Source organism: Octopus bimaculoides, chromosome 26 (assembly GCF_046866305.1).
Source record: "Octopus bimaculoides isolate indiv1 chromosome 26, ASM4686630v1, whole genome shotgun sequence".
Classification (NCBI taxonomy): Eukaryota; Metazoa; Mollusca; class Cephalopoda; order Octopoda; family Octopodidae; genus Octopus; species Octopus bimaculoides.
In genome coordinates this window covers 18,106,774-18,111,773 of record NC_142953.1, presented here as the reverse complement: position 1 = coordinate 18,111,773, position 5,000 = coordinate 18,106,774, and the positions used below count along the sequence as shown (strand labels likewise).

The following is a 5,000-nucleotide window of genomic DNA, read 5'->3' as shown; positions in this document are numbered from 1 at the left end:
ACATATACACACACACACACACACACACACACACACACACACACACACACACACACACACACACACACACACATATATATATATATATATAATAGAACGAAAACGCAATGGAGTACAATAAAACATCCGGACAGATAGCCGATACAAAGGCGGACAGGAAAAATAACAATTAGAAGAACAGGAAAAAATGAACGGATCATTCGTGACCTTCTTCCGTCAGTCAAGTTACCAGAATATATATATATTAATGCATTAAGTTGGTGTATAAGCATAATAAAACTCTCCAGAAGCTGTTGTGAAAATCTTTCAGACATATTGCAACTGCTGTCAAGTTTGTTCACTTCCACTCACCGCTTCGTCTACTCAGGAATTTACTACAGTCTGGCAATCGATTTGCGCCATCAGTCAATAGTTTTAGCTGATGTTTTATAAGAGAGGACAAGCGTCAAGGTAATATACTATACCTCTCCACCAAAATTTCAGGCCTTTTGTCTGTAGTAGAAAGATTTATTATTATTATTATTATTATTATTATTATTATTATTATTATTGTTGTTGTTGTTGTTGTTGTTGTTGTTGTTGTTGTTGTTGTTTACTTTTAATCTGCATGTTTGTTACAATCACTTGCCGAGACACACCCGGCATCCTAGGGCGAGTGAAGAATAAGAGATGTTACAGTTTGACTGAAAGCTTGGGGAGGGGAAATGGCAGGGGCAGTAGCGAAATATCTTCATGGAATACAGCACAGGCATTTAAAGTGATAGGGTTTTTCTAAGGATGTGGGCAGTACTTGTAAGCACAATCTTTTGGATTTATCTGAGACATGGTTCTCCTGGGATATTATCTAGATTACACAGACAATATTTTACGTAGGATATGGGCAGTTCCCATGAACACTATCTTTAGAATTTCTGCCATTCTGGAGTTTCCTGGTATCTGAGCTAGGTAGTAATCAGCCCGTTTCGCTGTCATTCCCAAGGCACCTATGACAATAGGTATTGTTTTAGTCTTCAGATTCCACATTTTGCTAATTTCTATTTCAAGATCTTTATATTTGCTCAGTTTTTGGTAGGTCTTGACAGATACGTTTATATCGATTGGGACAGTCATATCAATAAGGAGGCATGGTTTTTGTCTGAAGTCTTTCAGTATGATGTCTGGCCTATTTGCATCTATCTTTCTGTCAGTTTGAATGCTGGAGTTCCAGAGGAATGAGATGTGATCATTTTCATGCACTGGAGGTGGTTTGTGTTCCCACCAATTTTTATCATGGGGCAGGTCCAGATTTTTTCAAATTACCAAGTGAATATATTGTGCAGCAAAATCATGCCTGTTGAGATACTCTGCACATGGAGACAACATGATCAATGGTTTCATTTTGTCGTTTACATACACGGCATGTTGGGAACCTTCTGTTCTTTAATATGTTGGCCTGGTAGTTCATTGTAGGTAGGTATTGATCTTTGGCTGCTATAATAAACCCTTCTGTTTCAGATTTTAAGCCAGAAGCCATTAGCCATTGATGGGTAAGAGCTTTGTCAACATCGGTATTATTAGTCCTCTTTGGGTATTTTCCATTGACTCCAAGTCTCACCCAGAGAAGCTGCCGTTCTTTAATATATTGACCTGGTAGTTCCTTGTAGGTAGGCATTTGTATTAGGCTTCTATGATAAACTCTTCTGTTTCTGATTTTAAGCCATTAACCATTAACCATTAACCATTTAAATACTAATTTAATTAGCAGGAATGTTGTTCTTCTGTTCTCCAAATCTCAAGAATCTTTCTTAGGATTCTGGTAGGAATACAAGATGGCACTTTTCTGTGGGTTGACACTATATGTCTCATTTCTAATAAACTATTGTTGTTGTTGTTATTTCAAGCTGTTGCGCATGTCATCGTCGTCGTCGACGTTGTTGTTGTTGTTAGTGGTGGTGGTGATCTTGTTGATGTTGTTGATACTGATGGTGATGATTTTGTTGTTTCTAACAATGTCACAAGTACTCACACACACTCACTGCAGGCGGTGGAGTGGATTAAATTGACTAATAGTTGAATGGTACTTTGTTTCATGCAGAGATGTAAGGATGACAGGCACACTTGAATTTGCCGAGATTTGAAACCTGAACACTTGAAGTATTTGCTTCATACTACAATGGTTTATCCACCCTCGCCACATTAACAGTCTCTGTCTTCAGGATCTAAAGACACACGGAATAATTTCAATGACGACTACGATGGTAACTATTATGATGACAATAATGATGGCTGTGATGTGCAGGTGAAAATAAGGTGACTGGTTATTTTGTTCTTTAATGCAATTCAGTTCCGCGGTTTCGCGTTCAAATCTCGCTTTAGTTGAAGAACTCTCTCAATCAGCCATTCACCCTAAGCTAATTAATGTTACATAATAATAATTATTATTATTATAATAATAATAAGAAGAACAACAACAACAACAACAATAACAACAACAATAATAATAATAATAATAATAATAATAATAATAATAATAATAATAATAATAATAATAATCCTTTCTAATGGAAGCATAAGGCCTCAAATTTGGGGGAAGGGAACAACTCGATTACATCGACCCAGTGTTTCACTGGTATTTAATTTATCGGCCTCGAATGGATGAAAAGCAAAGTCGACCGCGGCAGAATTCGAACTTAGAACCTAAGAATGGACGAAATACCGCTAAGCATTTTGCCCGGTGTGCTAACGATTCTGCCAGCTGACCGCCTTAATGATAATTCCCAAATCCACGGAAACGGAGAAACCGCAAAACTACAGACCTATTACCTGTCTCCCTACAATATACAAAGCCTTTACTGCAATAATATCGCAGAGATTGAGTAAGCACCTGGAAAATAACAACCTGTTTCCAGAAGAGCACAAGGGATGCTGCAAGGGCTCATACGGCTGTAAAGATCAATTAATGATCAATAAAGCCATAACTGAAGACAGCCGCAGAAAGAAGAAAGGCCTCAGTATGGCCTGGATTGACTACCGAAAGGCTTTCGACAGTGTTCCCCACACGTGGATCCTCGAAACACTGGCCATAAACAAGGTGGGGCACCAATTATTATAAAATACATAAGGCACTCTATAAATAAATGGCAGACAGTGCTACAGCTCCAAACAAAAGAGGGACTTGTGAAAACGAAAGCCATCCCCATTAGAAGAGGAATATTCCAGGGAGACACGCTCTCTCCACTCCTGTTCTGCCTGGCACTCACACCTTTAACTGAATTGCTAAATAGAACTGAATGCGGATACAAATGTTACGGCAAAACAATCAGCCACCTTTTATATATGGATGACCTAAAATTATACGCTAGAAATGATAAAGAGCTGGAAACACTACTACAGACAGTACATGGCTTGACCAAGGAAATAGATATGAAATTCGGATTAGAAAAATATGCCAAAGCAACCCTGAAAAGAGGAAAATTAGTTAAGAGTAGCAACAACACACTAGATAAAGCCAATGAAATAAGATAATTAGACGAAAGCCAGCCATACAAATATTTAGGAATCAATGAACTAGATAGGATACAACACACACAAATGAAAGAGAAAATAAAGAAAGAGTACTATAGACGAGTTAGATCAATACTAAAAACAGAGCTCAATGCTAAAAACAAGATAATTGGTATTAACACTTTAGCCGTCCCAGTTATAAGTTACAGCTACAATATCCTTAACTGGACACTAAACGAACTATCTAAAATAGACAGAGAAACAAGAAAAAATAATGACAGGATCTAGGATGCACCACCCAAATTCTGACATAGAAAGGCTATATATACAACGTACAGAAGGTGGTAGGGGTCTTATACAACTGGAAAACTATTATTAAATAACCACCATAGGACTGCAAAAATACCTACTTCAGAAGCAAGGAAAACTAATACAAATAGCCACAAAACACGAGCAAAACAACAGAGAAGAAGAAGAAACAACAAAAGCTATAAAACAAATGAAATCCAAACTAAAACTAGAGCAACAACGGACCATGATAAAACGATGGCAAGAAAAGCCCCTATACGGTAAATACTGGGCTAAACTAAATGCAAAAGAAATAGACAGAGAAAAATCCCAGCAATGGTTGAGAAGCTCAGGACTCAAAGCAGAGACTGAAGGATTTTTAATTGCTGCACAAGACCAAAGCCTCCCCACCAGAAATTACCAGAAACATATAATGAAAAGAAATATAACAAGTAACTGCAGAATATGTGGAGATGGACAAGAAACAATATATCATATTATCTCTGGCTGCCCAGTCCTGGCTAAGAAGGAATATATTCACAGACACAGAGCTGGACCTATATACACCGGAAGCTATGCCAACACTATGGATTAACAACAGAAAAAAGATGGTATGAACACACGCCAGAAAAGGTCACAGAAAACGAGAAAGCAACCATACTCTGGGATATGCCAATACACACAGATAGAGAAATTAAGGCCAATAGACCAGATATATAGTTGTCAAAGATCATGAAGGAAAAAATACTTTCTAATTGATGTATCAATACCAGCAGATGACAACGTTTCCCTAAAAGAAATGGAGAAACTTTCAAAATACAAAGACCTGGAAATAGAGGCAACTCGAATGTGGAATCTAAAAACAGAAACAATTCCTATTATAGTAGGTGCCTTAGGTATAATAAAACATATTCAGACAAATACATAAAAACACCAGGACTTACAAATATATAGAACATACAGAAAATTGCACTACTGGGCACTGCACACATCCTACGCAAAACACTTTCAATACAGTAAGCATAAGAGCATCACAGCAAACCACAGCACATACCCAAGGCACACAGAGCTGCGCTCGGTAGTGAAGTGAAAGCACGTTATAAAAATAAAACTACTGAATAATAATAATAATAATAATAATAATAATAATAATAATAATAATAATGATAATAATAATAATAATAATGATAATAATAATAATAATAATAATAATAATAATAATAATAATA

General features: G+C 36.7%; 1 protein-coding gene across 2 annotated transcripts in view; it reads right to left on the bottom strand.

Moving 5' to 3' along the window:
- LOC106875654 (nitric oxide synthase 1) overlaps nt 1-5,000 on the bottom strand; it is a 168,936-nt gene that overhangs the window by 34,245 nt on the left and 129,691 nt on the right. The window lies entirely within an intron of this gene.